At 40.7% G+C, this 25707-nt stretch overlaps 1 pseudogene; it reads left to right on the plus strand.

Annotated features, from left to right (window-relative positions):
* The first annotated feature begins 10603 nt into the window (after positions 1–10603).
* Positions 10604–25707, plus strand: part of LOC125488025 — a 41371-nt pseudogene continuing 26267 nt past the window's right edge.

Genomic DNA, 25707 nt, shown 5'->3' on the forward strand with positions numbered 1-25707 from the left:
GACATCACGGACCCTGGCACCTGGGAGGCAACACACCAACCGCGAGTCTCTCTCGTTCCCACAGAATCTCCTATCTGTCCCCCTAACTATGGAGTCCCCAGTGACTAATGCTCTCCTCCTCTCCCCCCTTCCCTTCTGAGCAGCAGGGACAGACTCTGTGCCAGAGACCTGTACCCCATGGCTTACCCCTGGTAAGTCGTCCCCCCAAACAATATCCAAAACGGTATACTTGTTTTTGAGGGGAATGGCCACAGGGGATCCCTGCACTGTCTGCCTGTTCCCTTTCCGTCCCCTGACTGTAACCCATCTACTTTTTTCCTGTACCTGAGGTGTGACTACCTCCCCATAACTCCTCTCAATTACCCCCTCAGCCTCCCGAATGATCCGAAGTTCATCCAGCTCCAGCTCCAGTTCCCTAACACGGTTTCCGAGGAGCTGGAGTTGGGTGCACTTCCCGCAGATGAAGTCAGTGGGGACACTAGTGGGGACCCTTACCTCCCACATTCTACAGGAGGAGCATACAACTGCCTTAACATCCATTCCCACTGTTCTGAATTCCCAGACAAATAAAAAAAATAGTAGCCTTACCAAATCAGCGCTCAGAACCTTCTTTTTTGGTTAGAGGAGGAGGATGGGTGGGAGACTAGGTAGTGTTTTGGGTAAAGCAACCGCCCAAATATATTACCTCACTTACTCCAAAAATGGCGTCACGCGAGATAAGACTTTTATAATCGAAAAGCTCACCTTCCCAGGCTGCCCTCGCGCTTCCTCCCAGACTCCCGCCGCTGAAACAACTGAAAGCACACTTTTTGCAGGAGTGTGCCCAGTCCGTGATTTAAACACCCAGCAGTACAGCCAGACCCTGACAGTAAGTGTGGGGTTAGGTGGCAGTTTGTTCAGGCGTTAGTGCCATAAAAATGGTGGACTGCTTGTTGGAGGCTAGAGCTGAGTGGTGATAGGGCTTTGGGGCAGAGGCTGGGGGTTTTTGTAGCCAGTGGGAGGGTTTCAAAAAATGTCAAAGTTGGCAGAGAGGGGTGTTGGGCATATAGCAAGGCTGGCAGGGGCAGCACATGTTAGGGCAGGCGTGGCCATGATGATTTATTCAAATGGTATTGGGTTGGCTTTTTCGCTGTCTTAACGTTGCCCAGGCAGCTCTTAACTTTACAGAAGTGGAACCCTCCAAATTTTCTAACTTCAGTGGATTCTTTAGGAGTGTTCCAGATAATGCGTCTCCCATCAGAGTCTTCAGTTCCCCAGGCGATTTCCACAGAGTCTGTTATGCCCAGGTTTCCGCTGGGTCCCGACCGGCAACCCCATTCTGTGCTGCTCAACAAATTCCTGGCCATTGCAGAAAAGAATTTGTACTCTGCAATTCCCTGGTTGCATAATCCTCTACAATCTGCTGCAATAGGATACTCTCCCTAAGGCACCCCATGCAGTAGATATTTGACCCTTCTGAATGATAATCCCACTTCCCAAGCAGAGTAACTGGATACAGATATTGCATGGTAATGCTTGGGACTTCACCTCCAAGCCCTGGGTGCAATCGTCAGTGTCTCACAGTGATCCCCACGGTCGTTACTTCCTGGTTGTGTATTTCCCATTGGAGAGCATTGAGACCTCTATATCCTACGGGCCCCTGAGCCTCGTGACCCTGTGTCTGGGCCTCTGACCTCACAATGGGAGATGACCCTCGGTCAGGTCGAGCAACAACCAATAGGATTTCATCCTGGCCACTTGAAGAGGAGGGAGAGGAATTCAGATCAAATTGTTCATGAGCTGAGAGCAGTGGGGATAGAAATTGAAATGCTCACGTGTTCGCACACAGGTTGGGTCTCAGTGACTGCAGTAACTTCAGTTGTCTTTTCCCAATTGAACTGAATTGATTGATTGTTCTGTGAAAATTAAATCAGGAAAAAATAAACAATAGTGTAAATAATGGGGAAACTGGAGTTTATATTTCAATAATACCTATAGATAAGTCTTAAGCCTAAAATATAATGAATCCTATTCATACTTTATTTATTATACATTAAAAATTAACATAAATACTCAGACAATCTCCTGTAGACTCTTGTAGTTCTGTCTGCGGTGGAGAAGGGGACAGATTGGTCTGTGAAGGAGTCTCCCCCTCAGATCCAAATGCATCAAGGACTGGTTTGTACTGAGAGCAGAGGCAAGATCCTCAGTGCAAGAATCTGTAAGACTGTTATCTCTGAGTTTGGGGATCAGCTAGAGTAAAATGAGACATGGAGTTAAATTCTTGATGACAAGAATAATGTGCAGTGTGAAGTTCTTAAAGTTTGACTTAGAAGAAAAGTTGCATTGATCCTTTATGGATGATAATGGAATAGTTTAGGTTAGATGGGCTTCAGATTGGTTTCACAGGTCGGCACAACATCGAGGGCCGAAGGGCCTATACTGCGCTGTAATGTTCTATTTATAATTAATGTCTCAATGCCATCTTCTTTCATCGGAACTGGAAAAAGCAGCAATTGAAAGGGTTTAGTGACAAAAAAAGGGGAGGGGAACCAGAGGGAATGAAAGAACAAAATGAAAGTATAGGAGTGATTAAATGACAAAAGGTTGAGGGTGCACAACAGAACTTCTGCATCCTCACGTTCTTGCCCTGAGTTGCTGGGAAGGATAATGGGATAAGTCAGTGGAGCAGGAATGGAGTTCATGCTGGTGTTGAAGATAAGGGCCATGATATTAATAGAAACTACGAAATCCTGGTAGCAGGACTGGAATCAGGAGGAGTGGCCACGTGGGCAGGGTTGGCAGAGTTATGAAAGCAATATTGTCAGAAGCGGAAATTAACAGCAGGTAGGCAGGGGAGAATCATCTATTCAGTGTGGGCAGAGGAGGTCCCAGTTCAGGCAATGCTTTTTTAGTGCTCCTTTCCCATTTGAAGGAGTTGCAGCTACTTAAGGGTTAACTTTTCGATCATATTGTCAGTAATAGTAAAAGCAAATGGGAACCACAGAGGTACAAAAGCAGGCCAAGTGTGTGAGAGCTGCACTGAAGCAGGATATCACATGCCTTCGCCAAAATATACACAGTGACTGTGTAAATTGGGGAAAAACATTAGATTACATAAAACCTATGGATGAAATATAAGAACTGCAATACGTAATATTTTGTATAAAGCTTTTATTATCTATAATCCTGCAGAATTGGTTTTACACTTAACTGATAAGACTAGCTCTCCTTGCATATGCATGAATATCAATGATCATGTGTCTGTTTCCTTATTTTCCTAACAATTTGTCGAGTTGAGAGTCAACAGAATCTAGTGTAGTCAGCAGGAGCTCATGCCAATTCTCAGAAACATGACTGCATTGAGGCAAGTATGTCTTAATTTACCACCAGTGGTTAGGGCAGAGAGTGGCACTAGACATTTATGGACGAGATCCAAAGAATCTCAACAAGGACTCAGGGCAGGTCAGGCGGAACCAAGCAGGCGTGGTGAGAGAGTGGGAGGAGAGAGCCAAAAATCTGAGCAGACAGAGCAAATCAGGTCAGAGTTGGTCTGAGTAATCAAGGTGTAGGGCTCGATGAACACAGCAGGCCAAGCAGCATCATAGGAGCAGAAAGGCTGACGTTTCGGGCCTAGACCCTTCATCAGAAAAGGGGGAGGGGAAGGGGGTTCTGAAATAAATAGGGAGAGAGTGGGAGGCGGATAGAAGATGGATAGAGGAGAGGATAGGTGGAGAGGAAACAAACAGGTCGAAGAGGCGGGGATGGGGCCAGTAAAGGTGAGTGTAGGTGGGGAGTTAGGAAGGGGATAGGTCAGTCCAGGGAGGACGGACAGGTCAAGGGGGCGGGATGAGGTTAGTCGGTAGGAGATGGGGGTGCGGCTTGAGGTGGAAGGAGGGGATATACAAGACACCTCCCCTTGTTCTCCATTCCCAGAATGCAGCCTGGACTCGCAGAATGAAGCTGGGACCGACCAGTAGAAAGAACAAAGGATGAACGCACACTGTTTCCATAAAAACAATTTTTAAAAAAAAGAAATTGAATTAAAGGGAATCTGTTAGTTATTTGAAAACGGAACAAGTTTGGAATGTGAAATGCTGACAGAAATTAACAAGTTGCTTTGGAAACCCGTGATGCTCAAGTATATAGAAGGAACATTCAAGTCATGTTAGTGCCTGGAATCAAACAGAAATGTTTGATTGCTATTTTAAGAATATTGTAAGAATGTTTTATTTGATCATAAGATTTCCCTAAGACTCACGAATAAGGCAGAATGGCAGTCATAAAATGCCTCAATTAGGAGAGATGACAGAATCAGCAAATATGCTTTGTTTTGAGAACTAAGAACACTTTATCTGGAGTGTAATTCAATTGAGTATATTAATTTGGAATTTACACAAATTATAATGAAGATAAATGCAGATAAGACCAGTATATGAGAGAGAAAATTTAGATTGGAACAATTAATTGTTTGGGAACTAAGATAAGGATGGTAAGTAGTAACAATAAGTTGCATACAGTTTAAGGTAAACGGAACAATAGGATCTCTTAAGTTCTGTTGATTTGATAGATCAAGTCTTAATGTTTAAATGCCAACAATTAAGAATTAGGAATAATTTCTGTTTGAGAAAGAAGTAATCTATAGGTAGGTAATACCAAAGAAACAGTTATTAACCATCACATTTTCACGTATGGTGGGGAGAAGAAATAACACCTTGAAAACAAATTGAAATGTTGGGTACAGATTATTATACTCAATGTGCTACCACACTCAACAGATTGACAGACAGTAGGTATACCTTTAGGTAGTTACATGATTGTGCAGTGGCATGATGTTGGGGGGCAGTGGTTAGATCACTTTGGGAGAGACACATCTAGAGCATGAGACAATAATTAAAGAATTAGAAGAAGCTGCTAGAGGACAAATGGAGGCTACAGCCACATTGATTAAAGCACATCAGAAGGGAACAGACTTTATCTGGTTAGGTAACTGACAGGCAGATATGGCACAAAACAAGCAACCACAACAGGCCCCAAGTAAGAAGTGACAGCAGCAACAATTGAGTTTGAAGAAGTGTGAACAGTAGATTTAAGCAGGGAATTGGAAGAAGAGGAAGGAAAAAAAGAGCAATGGAAAAAATAAGGAATGGCAAAAAGGCAACGATGAGTCTAGTGAAGAGAAGAAAGGTGCTGGCAGCATGTTGCATTCACGTTAACTGCAGCATACCACAGAAATACACACAATGGCAGGGAAGCCATGTTGAAGAGGAAGGGCAGATTCTTGTCATGGGAAGGAATGGGAAGAGACATAGCAAACCACAATGTCGATGCATGGTATGTATTCAGTATAACCTGGGAACACCAATCAAGGTCCCCATATTGTACCTGTCCTGATCAAAGGAGCCATGGGAGCAGTGACAATCATATTCCTCAGGACCACCCCACCCTGCCACCACAACTGAGCCAGGGAAAGATTTATTGTTTGGTCATTATTGACCTATTTACAATGTGGGTGAAGCCTCTTTCCCATGACACTGTTCACCCACACCTGTCACTGAAGAATTGGTAGAAGAGGTAATCCCGTAGATGGGGAATACGAAAACAGATGGATTCAGATCACAATAAGGTTTTAAGGATTAAGTAGTGATTAGGAGGCCACAAGTAATTAAGAAGGTGAATGGAATTTTGGTCTTCATTGCTGGGGGCACTGGGGGGAGTTCTGTCCCCTGTATTTAATAAAGGAGACGCTGTAACAGTATTGGAGGCAATTCAAAAAAGGTTTATCAAGGCTGATTTGTGGGATGAGGGTGTTGACTCATCAAGGAAGGCAAAACAGATTAGGCTTTTATTCTTTTACTTCCGAAGAATGAGGGAAGATCGTATTGAAGCATAGAAGATTATGGGGGGAGATTGACAGAATAGATGTTGAGAAGATATTTCCACTAGTGGAGGAAATCTCAAACTACAGGACATGGTTGCAGAATAAGGGAACATTTGTTTAAAACTGAAGGCAAAGGAATTTATTTTCCCAGAGAACAGTGAATGTTTGGAATTCTCCACCCCAGAGAGTTGTGGAGGTTAGATCACCAGAAGTTTCTAAAGAGGAAGTAGGTAGATTTTTGAAATATTGGGGAGTTAAGAGATATGAGGAGCTAGCACAAAAGATATTTTGAGTCCTGGGGTAGATCAGCCACAGTTTTATTATTGGTGGGGCAGTCTTGAAGGGCCAAGTGGCCTACTTCCACTCTTATTTCTTAAGTTCCTGTGAAGTTTGTAAGTTGCTGGGAATGAAACAAATGTTTCATAGTCCCTTATCACCTGCAGTACTTAGGAATGATAGTGTCAATGAATAGGGTATTAAAAGAGAGCTAAAGCCATACAGAAGACAGGGCAGAGATGGACAAATCTGCCACCATGTATCCTAAACGCAACTCACGGCAACACTCAGTAGAACAAATGGATTAACTTCATATGAGTTAAATGACAGCAGGGTGATGAGATTGCCGCGGATGTTGTGGCTAGAAGCAAAGAGCGACGATCCACAAGACCAAGTTAAACAATTTATGAGAAAGCTGTGCAAGTAGCTGCATGGACTGAGACAAGAGGTTCGAGATCAGCCAACATAAATGCCAAGTCAGAGAGGACACTCAGAGTGCCCCCACTGTGGCAAACAATTTGTCTTCATGCCAAACTGTTACTACTGAGTGCAGCCAGTGTCACCAAATCAAGTTATCTGTCACAATGGCTGCCAATTGCAAGACTGACCTTACACTTGGATTCAATGCTCAGTTGTATTTGTGCATCCTCCTTATAATGAAAACGAAAAGCTTCTGAAATCAGTTAATTGCCTGTTTAAGAGGATTAATTACCTTCCACTGGGTTCAAGCATGACCCCTTTGCTGCCAGGCCACCTCCTGTAATATCCACTTCTAGTAATATTCACTTCCAAAGGGAAAGCATTGGGCTCTTCCCTCCACCACTGTTGCAGCCATTTTTACACAAATCCCAGTCCTCAGCCCACCTCTACATTGCTGACACTGTTCAGGCTCTTGTCTTCAGGCCTTCCAATACTTTATCCAATTTTTTGCTTTGCACCATCTGTATTTTGCTATTTCTCCTTTCCTGCCTTCTATTATTCACAGTCCACTTTGCTTTGACCTCCCTCTCTATACTCATTGCCTAAGTACATGTTCTTTTTTTCACTCATTGGATTTTACAGGTATTGAGAAGAGATTCTCACCAGGGAGTGATAAAATAGCCATTAAGGGAGACCATCCCTTACTGTCAGCCTAATTGGGACAAGATGATGGCAGTGGAGTAGGCAGTGCCTTGATGCCTCTTTGCCTGCTTTTTTTTTTTCCCTTTTTTCCCCTTCTTTTCTCAGTTTTATTTCGTTTTTGGTCAAACTTTGCATATAAAGGGAGGTCTTTGATAAGAACATGGCTTCAACGGCGTCTGGAGCAGTGGCGTCTTCAGAGGCAGCATGGCTACAGAGTTGGCCGGCCTGTGAAACGTGGAGTGGGACTTTCACTTCTGTGTGGAGCAGGCCCCTGTCGCGGCATGGTGTGGGCCAGGAATCCTGGAGTGGGACAGTAGCAGCGCAGAAGGAAAAGTTAGACTTAAGGTATCTTTCTTTATTTTTTATTTTATTCTAACTTAATGTGAATGGTGACAGTACACACTTTTCACTGTACTTCATATTGAATACACATGACAATACACTGGTATCTACCCAGCAATGTGGAAAATTGCCCAAGTATGTCCTGTACATAGAAAGTGGACAAATCCATCCTGGCCAATTCCCGCCCCATCAGTCCAATCTCGATCATCATAAAGTGATGGAAGGTGTCATCAACACTCGGTTGAATGCAGCCTTGATGTCAAGGGCTGCCACTATAACCTCACCTCTGGAATTCAGCTCTTTTATCCATGTTTGAACCAAGGATCTAATGCCGTCAGGAGCTGAGTGGCCCTGGCAGAACCCAAACTGGGCGTCACTCAGCAGGTTCGATTTCAGCCTCAGGTGACTGTGCAGAGTTTGCATGTTCTTCCTGCGTCCTCGTGTTTCCTCCAACAGTCCAAAGATGTGCAGATTAGGTGTATTGGCCATGATAAAACTTGTCCCGTAGTGATCAGGAATGGGCAAGCTTGGCGATTGCCATGGTCTATGTGGAGTTGTGGGGATGGGGATGCTCTTTGGAGAGTCAGTGCATACTTGATGGGCTGAATGCCCTCTAACCTCACTGCAGAGATTCTAAGAATTCTATTCTATGAGCTCGAGATGATCATCCAGTTGAAACGTCTGTCAGAGGATTGTTGCAAATGCTTTAACCTTGTCTTTTACACTAGCATTTCAGGTTCCCTATCACTAAAATTGAGTGTGTGTGTGTTTGGTCTCCTTCCTTAGTTTGGTATTTAATTTACCAACACCAATGATGATTGTATATAGCAGCACAGCAGGACTTTGAGCTGATTGGTCAGTTTTGTAGTGTACTGATACTGTCAAGTGGATATGGGATTTCACAAGAAAATAATAGCAGCATAATAATAATACTTCACTTATAACACAGGGACTAACGTTAATGGTCTGGTGAGATGAGTTCAAATATGACCAGTGCAGCCGGACAAGGCTGAATTAAATTAACTACTAAAGAATGCAATAAAACCCTTGTCTCATTTATAAAGATTATGCAACTACTGAATGGTCAGGAAAATATCTGTAAGGGAAGGAAATCAACTATCCTTTCCTGGTAGTCCACATCTGAGTCCACAGCCACAGAAACATGCTTAACTCTTAAGAACATAGAACATAAACATAGAACAGTACAGCACAGTACAGGCCCTTCAGTCCACAATGTTGTGCCGACCTGTTACCTTACTAAGATCAATTCTCCCCGCATACCCTACATTTTATTATCCTCCATTAACTGCCCTCTGAAACAGGCCAGCAACCAATCAGCTGTTCGAAACTGTGACGCAGATGTCCTAAGGGGAAGAACAGAATGTGAAACCATTGGAGTGAGGTATTCACCTTGGCACTGGAAATGACAGAGGCACACCCTCTCCAGTCAACCCTGCAAAGTCCTCCTCCTTGCGTATGTGCAGTCCCACTGGAGACGGCAGCAACACTGGGTAGGAATGCCTCTGGGAGTATTGTAGTGTCTTTGACTTCACCACCATTATGTTGGCACATTTATTGCCCATTCCTAGTTGCCCTTTTGAGAAGGTGGTGGTAAGCAGCCTTCTTCAACTGCTGCGGTTGATGTCGAGGTAGATCCACAATGCCCTTGTGGAGGGAATTCCAGGATTTTGACCTAGCGACAGTCAAGGAAAGGCGATATGTTTTCAAGTCAGGATGATGATTTGCTCAGAGGAGAACTTGCACAGGGTGGTGTTCTCATGAATCTGCATTATCAACTTTTGATAATCTTTAGTAGCAGTCAGCCTGAGATAGGGGAAACGGCAAGACGTTTTCTAGAAATGGGTAACAGTGTGAGAAATGAAGATTACTTTAAAGGTAAACTAAATTATCTTCAAAATTAATGGAGAGCAAGTGAAGCCTATGAAAGTTAGTATCTGAGATTATTTGAGAAAAAAGTATTTTTTCATTGTTAGCTGTTTAATTTATTAATTTGGTGATGGGTCTAGCAGATAAAGGGCTGGGTTTCAGAAGTGGGTGCTACATGGGCTGGGGTACACAGTCTTTCTGCCAACACTGTTTTCATTTTGTTTGCTCCCTTTTTCCCTGCCGTTCCTTCATTTTTCATGTTGTTACACAGCTCCTGGTGGACAGTACTATAAATCATTGTTTGGTGGAATTGGTTCACTGGGTAATTTAGTGAAAGGTTTTGTTTGAAGGGTGTCTCCCATGACTTGACTGAGCACTATTTCTCTGACACTTTGAGAAATGGTCATTTGGTTGAAGCGCATGCAGTGTCTTTGCCAAGGGAGACTGCTGGCACACAGTGAAGGTGTAATATTGATGTACCATTGTACTATCCAGAGACATGTCCACCCACTTGGCTGATGACTCCTGTCAGGCATGACAAGTTTCCAGGCTTTGTGTCAACACCAAAATGCAGGGTAAGACATCCAGACAGGTTCAAGAGAGTGAGCGCAAAGACAGCAAGCAAGCAGCCCTGAGATACTGCCTGGTCCTGTCCCTGAGCTTGGTGCCTGTCCCTACAGAGTAGAATTGCATTTCATTAAGACAAGATCAGGTAGTATTGAGGCTGACAATGAGTAGTAATCCTTGTTAATCAGCCTCTTGCTATTCATTAGTGAGAATCTCATTGTTATAACACTCAATAAACTCAACACCATCCAGGGCAAAGCAGCCCGCTTGATTGGCACCACATCCACAAATGTCCTCTCCTTCCACCACTGACGCTCAGTAGCAGTAATGTGTACTATCCAAAAGATGCACTGTGGAAATTTACCAAAGTTCGTTAAATAGCCCCTTCCAAACTCACAACCCCTTCCATTTAGAAGGACAAGGACAGCAGGTACATGGGAACACCACCATCTACAGGTTCCCCTCCAAACCACTCACCATCTTGACTTGGAAGTATGTCGCTGTTCCTTCACTGTCACTGGGTCAATATCCTGTGTGACCTCGGGGAAAATGGAGCAAGTGAGCCTGAGGCAGATCTCTGCCAATGTACATGTGTGGGTTGTTCAGCCTGCGCAGTTGTTTGATATGGAGTTTAATAGTTCATATTCACCAAATTTGTATCTCATTTCTCACTGCACTTTGTTGACGAAATTCTACTGGGACAGACTTGAACAGGAGATTGAAGAAGGGGCAGATGGTGTCAGATCATTGTGAACATATGAGTGGATTTTCAGTGGAAAAGAACATTTGGTAAAGGTGAGGGACATAGAACAGGCTGCAATTGTGTAAATACCACAAAATTTGCAGAATAGCGGTAAAGGAAATGCTAGATGAAAAAAAAGATTGAAGTGTTGTGTTCCATCATCCTGACATTCTCACACTGCAATAATATTGGAGTTAATAATGAATCAGTCATCCGTTCATCCAAAACAAACCTAGACATGAAATGAGAAAAATACCAGCAATTCAAGGCTTTCAGAACCAGAGATAAGAAGTCACTTGTTTCCCCTAAATCTGTTACATATAAAGAAAAGTTAGCTTTCACTATTTTAACACAATCATTTAACATTTTACAGCAGAAAACAGGACAGGTCTTCCCATATTGGTTCTTTTTACCCATTTCTCCCTACCAATCTGATCTTTTTGTTAATTTTTAACCTAACATTTCTGATGCATGCAGCTGTAGTTAAATTAATGATTTCAAAAATTCAGGTTGAATTGCTGCCCGTACTTCTTCCAGGCTGAATCCTATCTCTTACATGTGGGTGCAATTATAACGTTTAAAAGACATTTGGATTATTACACATACAGGAAAGGTTTGGAGAGTATGGGCCAGGAGCAGGTAGGTGGGAGTAGTTGGGTTTGGGATTATGTTTGGCATGAACTGGTCAGACTGAAGGGTCTTTCTGTGCTGTATGAGTATGACTCTATAACCGGTGATTTTGCAAAAGTATCTTCTTAAGGCATTGCTCATAGTTTAAAATAAAGATGCTGATGCAATTCAATTTTTACATCTGAACTGACTGAACAATTAAGTTCATCCTATTTCTCACAAGAATGTACACATGCAAAGACAGGACCCGCAACAAACCTGTGGTTTCATTACGAGTCAAATAACACAGGGAGAATGATGTCGAGTTCTATAGACTAGAGCACAAGTGTATACAAATTTAGATAGACATTTCCTTCACATTTTTAAAAACTTTTATCACTGGAAATCAGTGTTCTCATTGAGTCTGTGCACTTGCTCATATCTCTTGACCTTCACCTGATTAGTAGTGGCTGAGTTTGAAACAAAAACAGAAGTTGCTGGAAAAGCTCAGTAAGGCTGGCAGCATCTGTGAAGACAAAATCAGAGTTAACGTTTTGGGTCTGGTCTCAGAATCAGTCATCTCATTGAATGAGAAAGAAAGATGGTAATATTGTCTGTTATCGTGGAAAGTGATCAGTTGGCAATTCTGTGCCACAAGCATTACTTCCCGCTTGTCAACCCAACCCAGGTTGTCATTCAGGGCTTGCTGCACATGGTTTAACACAGTTGGTCCCAGGACTCAATGCTGAGAAACTGTTACAGAGATGGTCTGGAGTAATAATTGTACTCCTAACAATGACTATGTGCCTTTGCACAAGGTATATGCCAACAAGTGAAGTGTTTTCCAGAAAAAAAGGTCATTGACCTGAACCATAATTTTGAATGATGGATAGATTAGGCTTGTGGGACTGAATGGGCCACTTCTCTACTGTTTTGCTGCTGATCAGAATGGATCAGTACCAGGCCTAGTAATTGCTTGCTGTCCTGAAACCTCTTGAGGCAAAGTTGATGGACAGGCCATGCTTGAGGGCAAAATGACCTATTTTACCTCCCATCTTTCCAGAAGACATTTACAGTACACTCACCCATATTCGCTATGGTTCAGGATGTGGTACAGTGAGTGCTTTACCTGTTCAGAATAACTGGGGAATCCCATTTTTGAGGTGTTCCTATCCTTCTGATTCAGAGTGTTTATCTTTTATACCACTACTGAATCTATGAATGATTGTTCTTTACAGAAAATCACTGAACTTGCAGAGAAGGGAAACAGAGCAGACAGTTTCAAACTTCTCCTAAACCTGGTGATGGAGAAAGGCTATCAGGCCCAAAGGGTGTTGTGGGAATCCTTTGTAAAGATTTACCATGGGTTACCAAAATTGGATAAAATGCTGAAAGAAATACAGGAACATGATACAGTAAAGTCTCACGCTATTTAATTTCAGTTTGGAGAATTTCATGTTTTGCTGTCATTTTACACAGATCGGAATTAATGAAATCTGAATAATCTGTACAGGTTCTGATCCAATTCATTATATGAATATTGTCTGAAGTTTATCAGAAATACCCAATCACCTGAAAGTAATTAACAATATGGAAATCTTAAACCATTTTATTTCAATTCTGTAAAACAGAATGTTCGACTTTAGCCATTTATTTGGAGTTTCCTAATCTGATCATCTAAAGTTCAGAAGCCTGGAAACACAATTCCACTTTGTTGGATCATCCTTCAAATCTCAAGCATTTTACCTAGATTCAACTTAGGATTCATACAGTTTCTCCTGTATGCTGTAAATGTGTGGGAGTTGAATTATTTCATCAAATGAACCTGCTGATCAATGCTATGTATAAATTTTAGACAGAGGATCCCGATAGCATGTGAAACCCTATCCACACCTGGCAGGATCCTGATACACTTAAAAGCTTGTCCCTGTGCACCTGGCATTTGAAAATAACAATACTTTGAGTCAGACATAATTGGTTATGCCCTTCTGATCGAGGGCAGAGATGTGAAACTAAGTGAATTGAAACACTTTTCTTTATTCACACATGGGATGTGGACGTCTCTAGCCAGGCCAGCATTTGTTGCCTGTCTGTATTTACCCGGAGGGTAGTTAAGAGTCAATCACCTTGCCGTGGGTCAGCAGTCAAGTGTGGACTAGACAAGGTAAGGATAACAGACTTCCTTCCCTAAAAGGTATTAGTGAACCAGATGAGTTTTTTTTTCCAACAATTGAGAATGGATTCATGGTCGTCATTAATCTCTTAATTCCAGGATCCCAATTGAATTCAAATTCGGCCATCTGCTATGGCGAGATTTGAACCAGCCCCCCAAAACATGAGCTGAGATTCTGGATTAATAGTCTAGCAACAATACCTCTAAGTCATTGCCTCCCAGAATTGACATTAGGTCTATACCATAGAAGTTGTCAATTTGGATCAAATGTTCTCCGCGTACCCTCTCCCACCTGCATTCCCGTAACCCTCCCGTTGGTTTATTCATCTGACCAATTCCTTTCATAGTGAGGTCCACATTCTAAATCTCTCTGGGGTAAAGATGTTTCACATTGTTATAAAGCGAAGGGTGACCACCCTCCTGCCAACTCTGACAACTAAATGCGCAACAGAGCGGAGCGCCTCGCCCTATAATCTGTTAAAAGGTGTGTGAAAAGTGGTATAACCTGCTTTTCCACAACTTCTAGTGGGTAAGTAAAATAAACCCCTGACACTCATTTTACAATCAACAAGTAACAATTTATTTATCTAACTCTTAACAGTGAACAAACTAACTAAATTATTAACAAACTGAATAAACTCCTTCTAACTACTATTGCTGAATAAAACAAGATTCTAAAGGTATGATCTTCCAGTAAATACAACACCCACTTGTATAAAATAATAAAAGAACTAGTGTCTCAAAATTAGAGCCAGGTTATGTATCTTCTGGAATGTTCTGTGCCTTCTGTCGAATGTTCTGTCAGGAACGCCTTTTCCATTGAATGTTCTGTCAGGAATGCCTTCTCCGTTGAATCTTCCTTCAGGAATATTAGCTAGTTGTGCCAGAGGTACCTTTGATTTAGATGGCGCTTTTTCTAAAACTTGGAGAAGACTGTGAGAGCTACTAATTCTGCCTTGAGAGCTGTTAACTCTTGCAGATGGCAGTTCACTTACCTGATTTTCTAACTGCTCTTTCCTTTTATACCTTTGACAACATATCAATTTCTTACAATAGGATTGGTCCTATGTTGTCAAAACCATCAGATTTAAATTTAATTGGTTTTTGGTCTCAAGTGCTTGATTCAAAACGATTGGCTAAATTCAAAACTAATTGTCTTGATAACAAAACAAAACTGCTGCTTAGCCTGCTAACTATACAGCTTTTTGATACAAGTGTTTCAATTCAAATGCTTTCTCTGCATTATTAAACCCAAAAGCTGCTGCCCACAGACATTTTGTTTAAATCTCTTAACATAGAAAAAGCATATCATCTTTTAAAGGGACCACGCACCCCCCCCACCTCAGCACTTTACAAACACCAAATTCTAACTTCCTGCCTTTCAATTCACAATTACTGTACCCAACTTAAGAACACCTCCCCCCTTAAGAAAAAAAAACCCATCATTGTGACAAGATGGTTTCATTTCTGTCTTTTAAACATAACTCCCTTACATTACTAGATTCATATCTCATTAATCTAGAGTTCCAGATTTCATACAAATTCTATTTACATATAACATTGACCACTACTGTTTCCATCTTATATAAACATTTTTCTTTCAAACTCGTGATAAAGCATTCACAATAATATTTTCGTGACCCGCAACATGTACAATTTGTAAATTAAATGCCTGTAACATAAGACTCCAATGGAATAATCTAATGTTCTTATCCTTAAATCTTTCCAGAAATGTCAAAGGATTGTGATCAGTATACACAATTGTCTCTGATCCATTGTTTGCAATGTAAAAATTAAAATATTGTAAGGCCATTACCGAACTCAATAACTGTTTTCAATGGTTGAATATTTTTTCTGGTGGATATTAAGTTCCATTAGAAAAATAACCAATTGGCCTTTTGATTCCACAATTATCCTCCTGTAACAACACAGCTCCCAAAACGTACATTGCTTTTGTTGACAGCGACTTTGGACAGTTTCAAGAAATTTGGCATGGCTAAAACTGGTTTCGTGGTTAACACTGCTTTTAAATTCTTAAATGTCTGCTGGCATTGTTCTGTCTACCAAAATTTCATATTCTTTTTTAACAAGTCCATGAATGGTGGCACTATGCCACTAAAGTTTAGAACAAATTTCCTATAGAATCCGCTCAATCCTAAAAGTCGTAGCACTTCCTTCTTCAAGGATGATCTTGGAAATTCCTAGATGGCCTTCGTCTTCGTGTTCCTCGGTGTCATCCGTTCGTGTCCAATGCTATGCCCTAAGAATGTCACTTCCGCCTTCGTGAATTCTGTTTTTGCTAAGTTTACAACAAATTTTGCCTTCTGTAGTGTCTCAAAGAGCTCTGCCAATTGCTTCATGTGATCTTTCCACAAATAGCTAAAGATCACTAAGTCCTCTCTCTAGACGGCACAATTAGTCAATCCTGCAACAACTCTGTTCATAAGCCTTTGAAAAGTGGCTCGTGCACATTTCATTCCAAAGGGCATTACTTTAAATTGATATAGCCATTTGGGGTTACAAGAGCAGAAAATTCTTTCACTCTCTCCGACAAAGGTACTTGCCAGTAATTGCGAAGTAAATCCAACCTTACGATGTAAGTGGCTTGTCCTACATTTTCCACACATTCCTCCAGCCTTGGACTTGGGTATGAGTCAGATTTGGTCACAGCATTGACCTTCCGATAATCTACGCAGAATTGTCAAGTACCATTAGGTTTGGGAACTAACATGATCGGTGAACTCCACGCGCTTTGATTCAGCTCTATGATGTCGTCTTGGAGCATTACTTCTACTTCCTTCTGAACCTATGCTGCTTTGAGAGGATTAAGCCTGGAGGGGTGTTGTTTTATCAGAATAGCATTCCATACATCAAGCTCGTGTACTCAGGTATTCGTCCTCCACATTCTACTTCTGTGTCCACATAGCACTGTAACAAGTCTTTCAATTCAATTCTCTGTTCCTGGTCAAATAGGTCACTACCCTACCCCATTCTTTAAGGACTTCCTCATTATTCAATTTATTCTGAGGCACATCAAAATCCAGATCAGTTGGATTTGTTTCCTCACTCAGAGTGGCAGTAACTAATACCTGTTTCTCCAGTTCCCTTTCCCTGTCATAGTAAGGTTTCAGCCCATTCACTTGACATACCCGATAAATATTAATGTCTGGCACATTTACCAGATAATTCACCTGACGTAATTTCTTCTTAATCTGATAGGGACCACTAAACCTTGCTTTGAAAGGGTCTGCTACCACTGGTAACAGGACTAATACTTTATTCCCATGGGCAAACATATGTATTTTAGATTTCTTACCTGCTTCTTGCTTCATTATGTGCTGTGCCTCCTTCAGATGTTGTCTAGCTAATTAACCTACTTTGTTTAGTCTTTCTCTCACCTCAGATACATAATCCAACTGTGAGATCTCTGAGTTCAGATCTATCAACTTTTCCTTCATTAATTTTAAAGGCCCTTTTTGTGTCCGAATTTCAATTCAAACAGAGTAAACTGAGTCCATTCATTTTGAGCAACCTAATAGCAAACAAAATAAACGGGATTCCTTTATCCCAATTATTTGGGTAATCCTGGAAATAAGCCCTCAGCATTGTGTTTAAGGTTTGATGCCATCTTTCCAATGCTTCCTGGGAGTCAGGTTGGTACACGCTTGATTTAAAGTGTTGGATGCCTGAACTATCCATGACCAGCTCAAATAGTTTGGCAGTAAAATTGGACCCTTGGTCTGACTGAATATCCCTGGGTAGTCCATAACTGGTAAAGAAAGCAAGTGACTCCTCCACAACCTTTTTTGTCTTGACATTCCATAATGGAATTGCATCCAGAAACCTGGTAGACACATCCATTATGGCTAGCAAATACTAGTTCCCACTTCTTGTTTTAGGGAAGGGATCTACACAAGCGATCATAACCCACGTGAATGGTTCTTCAAATGTGGGAATTGGCATCAAAGGTGCTGGTTCCGTTACTGCCTATGGCTTTCCTGCCATCTGGCATGTATGGCAGATGTGGCTAAATTCAACCACATCTTTATGTAATCCAGGCTAATAGAAATGCTTCTACATCTTAGCCTGGGTCTTCCTCTCTCTTAGATGACCTCCTACAGGTAATTTGTGTGCTACCCGCAATATTTCCTGTCTGCGTTCTACCAGCAACACAATCTGGTGAACGTCCACCCATTTCTCCTCTGCAGTGGTCTGTATTTCTGCCTTAGGATTCTATCCTTGAGATAATAACACTTGGGAATACACTCTGATTCGTTTCCCGAGTAGGCTTTATGATATAAATCTTTTATTATCTCATCTTTTTGTTGTAACTTCATTCATCTTTCAGAACTAAACACCTCTGCCTGTTCAGATATTTCCTTTACTAGCCTTGTCTTACACAGGGGAACATTAATTCTCTCTCCATTAATTCCACAGATTATCACTCTCTTGAGTAATATTTCAGAAGATGTATAAATATTTTCATCTCTTACTATTAGAGACTGACCAGCTCTTGTATCTCTCAAGATTTTAACTTCTTTACTTACTCCTCCTGTTCCACCTGAGTAAACCTTACCCACATAGGTGAAGTCTTCAAAAAGATCAAGCGGTATCTTACAATCCAGCCCATGACTAGGCAGTGCACTCTCCTGAAGCTTCTCAACTTCTCTTGGGATTTCTTTCACTACCTCAACTAATCCCACTGGTTTAGCCTCTTTTGCCACATCCCTTTTTCCCAGTGCTTTTCTTAAGCCACTACACTGTGACTTCACGTGTCCCATCTTACTGCAGTGAAAACATCTGAGGTCTTTCACCTCTTTTCCATCCTCTTGGGCTTCTTTTTTCACATGTGGTAAACTGTTCTCAATGTGATCTACTTTTGTTTCTCATTGAAGGATCTCCCTCTTTCCTAATTTCTATCCCTTATGGAATGAAATTGCTGTCGGAAGTTGGATTTCACTTTACGCACTAATGCTTATTCGTCTACCATCTCTGCAGCTCTTCTTGCTGTTTTAACTTTCTGTTCCTCACCATGAGTTCTTATCACTTCTGGAAGTGAGCTTTTAAATTCCTCCAGCAGAATAACATCTCTAAGATCCTCTTATGTCTTTTCTATCTTTAATACTCTCATCCATCTATCGAAGTTGCTCTGTTTAATCCTTTCAAACTTGATAATAGGTCTGACCTGGTTCCTTTTCTTACATTTCTGAACCGTTGTCTATATAATTCTGGTACCAATTTGTAGGCACTCAAAATAGCTTGTTTTACTCCTTCATATTCTCTTGACATCTCCTCTGACAATACTGCAAACACCTCACTAGCCCTGCCTGCCAACATGGTCTGAATTAAACATTACCCACATAGTCTCTGGCCAGTTCACCTGTTTAGCTAATTTCTCAAAGGAAATGAAAAAAGGTTTCTACTTCATTTTCATTGATTTTTAGTAATGTTTGGGCATATTTGTATATATCTCTACCAGGTTGTTGGTTACGATGAGTTTGTTCATCGTCACTTCTATCTTGTGCTTTTACTTCTGTCATTTGAAGTTTTTTTCTCTTCAAGTTCCAATTTCATCTTTTCCAGCTCAAATCTTCTTTCCCTTTCTTCTTTTTCTGCTAAGAATCTTCTTTCCCATTCTTTACCTTCTAACTTCAATTGTCTAACTTGCAATTTGATTTTTTCTAACTCCACTGCACTTAACTGTTTCTCTGATATACCTAAATACTTGGCTACCTCCGTTATAATTTAAGCTTTCTTCTTATCCCTAGTTAAACCCAATTCTAGCCTATCTGCCAATTCTAAAAGTATCCCCTTATTCTGTCTTTCTAAACTTTCTTGGCAAATTTGGGAAAGCATCTTCGACCCCCAAATCTCTTTAGCAATGTTAAGAGCCAATTCCCCACTTTTGATTTAGCTGACAACAAGCAACCGAAATTAAACAAATTTTCCACTTCTCACCTAAGTTTTATTTAAAGATGTAGCACACTGATCCCCAAATCTGTTTAAATCTGCTGGGACCTTTTGTACCCCAAATCTATCCAAATCCATTCAGATTCATTCAAATCCTGGACACAAGCTGGCTGGACTGTGGACCGAAGCCCCCAACCTGTTATAAAGCGGAGCTTGATCCCCCACTGATAACTAAAACTGTAACACCCTGAGAGGAGCGCCTCACCCAACAATCTGTTAGAAGGAGTGTGAAAAGTGGTGTAACCTGCTTTTCCACAACTTCCAATGGGCAAATAACTGACATTGATTTTACAATCAACAAGTAACAATGTATTTATCTAGCTCTAACAGTGAACAAACTAACTAAATTATTAACAAACCAAATAAACCCCTTCTAACTACTAACTATTCCTGAATAAAGCAACATTCTAATGGTATTGTGTTCCAATAAATACAAGTGCCACATATATAAATAAAAAAGAATTAGTCTCTAGAAATTACAGCCAGGTTATATGTCTTCTAGAATGTTCTTTGCCTTTTCTGTTGAATGTTCTGTCAGGAACACCTTCTTCATTGAATGTTCTGTCAGGAATATTAACGAGTTGTGCCATAGGTACCTTTGATTTAGATGATGCTTTTTCTAAAACTGAGAGAAGACTGTGAGAGCTGGCAATTTTCTCTTGAGAGCTGACAGCTGTTAAGTCTTGAAGATGGCAGGTCACTCTCCTGATTTTCTAACTGCCCTCTCCTTTTATACCCTTGCTGACATGTCAATTTCTCACAATAGGATTGGTCCTATGTTGTCAAAACCATCAGATTTAAATTTAATTGGTTTTAAGTCTCTCAGTACTTGATTCAAATTAGTTGGATAAATTCAAAACTTAGTGTCTTGATAACAAAACAAAACTGCTGCTTAGCCTACTAACTGTGTGGCTTTTTTGATACAGACATTTCAATTTGAATGTCTTCGGTGTACATGCAAACCCACAAGCTGCAACCCACAGACAATTGTTTAAACCTCTCAGCATAGAAAAAGCACATCACCTTTTAAAGGGACCACACACTGCCTTCCCCCTAGAGTTTTACAAACACTAAATTCCAACTTCCTGCCTTTCAGTTCACAAGTTCTGCACCCAACTTTGCAACAACCTGTATTTCGTTCTGGGTTGATTGTTGACCACATTTCCAAATGAATATCTCCACTCACCTCCACTCTCCATCAATCATAAAATCTCTACAGTATTAAAGAAGGCCATTTGGCCCATTGGGTCTCCACCGACCCTCTGAAGAGCATCCCACCCTATCCCGCTAATCCCACTTTTACTGTGATTAATCCACTTAGCCTGTGTATCCCTGGACACTTTGAGCAATTTAGCATGGCCAATCCACCTCACCTGCACATCTTTCAGATTGTGGAAGGAAACCCATGCAGACATGGGGAGAATGTGCAAGCTGCACACAAACAGTTGCTTGAGTGTGAAATTGAACCCTGGTCCCTAGTGCTGTGAGGCAACACTGAGCCACCATAATCATATTCATGATATAAAATACCTTTATGATGTGAACCTGGCCCTTATCTCTTCCAGAGTCAGATGAGTCTTGACCTATTCAGAGTTCCTTAATAAAGATAACCTTCCACTTCTGTTAGAATTTTTTTGAACCATATCTGGTTCATGTTTATTATGTGGAAACTAGAACATTAGTGTAATGTGTTGTAATTATTTTTTAATCAAATAATATATTGACCATTAGAGGTAAATTATCACTTTTGTAGAAATCTCGATGTTCAGTAATTACCAAAACTAACAGAATTTGAATATTTTCTCAACCATTCTTCAGTTCCAAGTTTACATGAACTGAGGTTTAATTTCTACACAGACCTATACTGAATCTGAGCACTAAATGCAACATTTCGCTCTCCAGTGAAAATAAATTGACACTTTTTATTTTTCTTTGATGTTAATGTAACTGACATTCAGAGCCACTTTCTGTCTGTTCTGATTTAAGGCGTTCAACAGAGACACAAAGAGACGCTCCGGGTACAAACTTAAACACTGAGAGTGAACACTATCCTAATAAAGGAGAAGGTGAAGATTTTCCAGCTGATTGATCAATGTGCTAAGCTAATGGTCATTTCTACTGTTCAAGATTGAACACTTGTAGAACATGAACTGCTGGCAAGAGGCCGAGACCATGCAAAGCAGAGACAGAAACATCTCCAGCATGAACTGGGAAAAAATCCAAAGTGATCAGTTGATCTGTAGCAGCTTTTCTCAAAGAAAATCTAACTCTGGGAGTTCAGCGGCAGTGAGTGGAGTCCCAGGGATTGGAAAAACGACAATGATACAAAAGATTGTTTATGACTGGGTCTGTCTATGAGGAAACATATCCAGAACTTCAATCTGTTTTCAGTTTTAAATTTCAGATTCAAACGCTATTAACTGTAGAATAACCTGAGAAACCTGATACTGGATTAGCATCCTTACTTTGGGAATGTTCTGGGAGAGCTCTGGAAGAACCCATAGGGTTTGCTTTTTATATTCAATGGTTTGGATGAATTCAAAGACAGTATTGATTTTTCTGTCAGTCTGAGAAATACAGAACCTCATTTCACGTGCACTGATCCTGAATGCTAGCATAGGGTGAATGTCTGACATTGTGTGCAGTTTAATCCAGCACAAGCTGCTCCCAAGATGTTCGGTGCTAGTGACCAGCCACCCCACTGCATTGTATTTATTGGAAATGGCTGAAATCCTGTGTTTTGTTGGTGATGAGTGGAAGGATTATTTCAACAGGGTTTTTGAGGATCAGATTGTGCCAGCTGCTGTGTTCAAACACGTGGAGGAGAATGAGATCCTGTACACCATGTGCTATAACTCTTCGTCCTGCTGGATCCTTGATCTGTCACTGGGTCCCTTTTTCACAGAAAAAGACAGGAAACAGCAGCAAGTTCCCAAGACCATCACCTGAGTCTACTCCTACTATATTATTAACATTCTGAAAAACTATGGCCAAGGGATTGAAGACCCCCATGATGTGTCACTGAAGCTTGGTGAGATGGCATTCACCAAAGTGTCTGAGAAGAAGATTGTGTTAAGAAGTGGAGATTTGATCCAATACAACCTGTAACCCTCCCAGTTCTGGTCTGGATTCATGATGGAACTTTTGGACAGAGAGGATTCTGTCCGCAGTGTGGTTTACACATTCTCACATCTCACCATCCAAGAGTTTGTAGCTGTACTCGCACAATTCCTGATTGCAAATCCTAAGAGCATCTGAAAGTTACTTTGTGAAGTTGGAATGATGGGAAATTTGATCTATTTCTCCATTTTGTTGCTGGTCTCTTCTCCCCACAGGCAGTGGGGCCCCTGGAGGAGTTTCTGGGTCCAACTCTTCATTCAACAACCTGCAACGTGATTGAGTGGGTGAAGAAAACCCTTTTCAGCTCGGCTGGTAGTGTAATGGATCACACTGGGAAAAGAAGCTTCCTGATGATGTTGCACTATCTGCTTGTAGAACTTGACCATGAACAGGAGATGAAAAGGAAAAATGTAATATTTATTGACAAAATAAGAACATCGATATTCTCAGTATTTTAAACACCAAAGCTGTGAAAAGTTAAATTTAAAAAGAATACTAATAATTTAGAACTTTAATCTTAGAATTTTAAGCTGCACAGATCACAAGGCAGGATGACCGAAGTGTCATCAGAAACAATACACTGGTTCCTTACAAGGAGTGGGAAGCATTTTAAATTGAGACAATTACATAAGGTGACTTTTTGAAGTGTACTTATTTATATCGATCACTGTTTAGTTAAAGAAGAAACTTGCTGTTTTAAAAACTCCAAATCATTAGTTGTCAAACACATTGATAGGATGTTGCACATAGAGGCCAGTCTCTGATAAAATTCTCAATGTTGAACAACAAGATTTTCTAACAATCCACTCCCAAACATAAACATCTGCCAGGTGTTGGGCACTGCTTGATATTGCCTTGAAATATACCAACAGCTGCGCCTGCAGTAAGTATACAACCTGTTGAATGGTGAATAAAGTGGGAAACTCCCCTTTCCTACAAACCAAGAGAACAGTGATATTTCAACAATGTAATGACAGAGAATAAAATTTCTTCCTTCCATAAAATTCAGTGAAATGGATTTTATAGCAGCAGTTGGTATAGTTTCATGATATTATTTACCCTGAAATAGTCTGAAGATTAAAATGATGTGTGGTTATAAAGTACAAGGAATTGCCACTTTACCATTTAATTCATGGAAAATTGTGCCATTATCATCAATTCCCAGTTTTAGGAATTTCAAGAATATCACTGAGCTTCTGGAGATGAATCTGAGTATCAAGGAATCCTAGTAATGTGAACGGAAAGAGAGAGTTGTTATTTTTACCATTATCTTCTGTCTGTAACAAAGGCGGTTTTAGTTTATTTTCTTATTGATTTTCCTCTTGGAATTAGGTCATGCGATCTCCCCCAAAATCCATGTTCGTGAAGTTTAATTTTTAAATGACTCTCAAACTCTTGAGGATTAAAACAATAACCTTGATTTATACAAGCAGATGACTGGATGGGTAGATCATAACAAATGCAAATGCATGCACACATACACTTGTGTACAGACACAAGGAAGCAGGAAGAGAAAGGAGGAAAGAAAGTTAAAAACATGAATTACTTTAAAAAATAAGATATTGACACTGTTTAATGTGAATTCGAGTCCACTAACGTGATGTTCAATAAATGCTTGCGGTTAGCTAGTAGCAGCTCTGCTGGTGGATTACAGTTGAAGGTACAGCAATAAAATTATTTTATGTGGGGTATTAATTTACTTTGCAGATGATATAAAGGATTCTTACCAGAAATAAAACATTTTGGAAACTATGAATGATTGATGGATAACTTTACTAAATAAAACTTTAACGCTGTTATAAAATCCCCCCTATATACACAAACGTACAGACAGAATTTTAAAAATAGTGTTATGGATGGAGGGAAGGAAAAAGGAAGCTAGGACAATAGCCCCTCTCCATTGGGTTCACTGAGATGATGTTTTTATTTGCCAGGACTTGCTGTTCTTCAATCGCTCTTCTCGAGATTCACTTCCTTGCAGGTGACACCGAGTAATTGATTCACAAATTATGAAGTCTCTGATCATTGGTTAAAAGCAATATCTTAAAGCAAATTGTGATGAAACATAAACTGGCTTCCTTCAAGATTCAAGTATTTTCTCCTGCAGAGAGACACACTACCTCCCCTTCAAGAGGTCTGAAAATTTCTGGCAGTGTCATTCACATCCACAAGTTGTTCTGGAACCAAACACACCTTTGTCATCCACAGCTGGTCATAACTCCACAAACCAATCAGTACTTGTTACAGGCCAAATCTCACTTTGGACACTACCTGTGTTGTGCTTGTAACTTGCTTTTTCATGCTGGATTCCCTTCCACAAGTTTTGGATTTTATACCGTCCTTTCCCTATTACAGTCCACAATCAAAAATGCAGAAAAATCAAAAGATAATACTTTTATATTAACACAAAACCAAAAGTAGCTTCTGTTTTTCAGTCTCCTGGTGAAAACTCAGTCCCTATTAATGCATTTTACACGCTCTCTATGTTTAACATGAGTGCTAATAATCTGGAAGATTCCGGAGTGAGGTTACTGAGTGCGGCTCTGAAGAATCCAGACGGTAAAATAGAGAGACTGTAGTAAGTATCAGAGTGACAGACTGTTTACAATAACTGGATGTCTGATGTTGTTTATTATCATCATCATCATCAGCAATAGTGCTATCTATAATGTTATATATTATAGAAAGCTGTAATAGTATTAATATCAAACAATGGTAGTGAAAATGGATGTGAGACAGAATGCAAAAATGACAATATCGCATTTGTTGGCGGTAACGCTGTAATATATTATTGCAACTGCAACAAATTACAGTTGCAGACAAGAGAAAGGTGAATTGAATTATTTTATGGCCTTTCTGTCTGTAAGAGGTGAAGAGTAACAGGCTGAATCTTAGATAGTAGGAACTGCAGATGCTGGAGAATCCGAGACAACAAGGTGCAGGGCTGGATGAACACAGCAGGCCAAGCAGCATCATAGGAGCAGAGAGGCTGACGTTTCGGGCCTAGACCCTTCATCAGAAAAGGGGGAGGGGAAGGGG

Source organism: Rhincodon typus, chromosome 48, assembly GCF_021869965.1.
Source record: "Rhincodon typus isolate 14 chromosome 48, sRhiTyp1.1, whole genome shotgun sequence".
NCBI lineage: Eukaryota > Metazoa > Chordata > Chondrichthyes > Orectolobiformes > Rhincodontidae > Rhincodon > Rhincodon typus.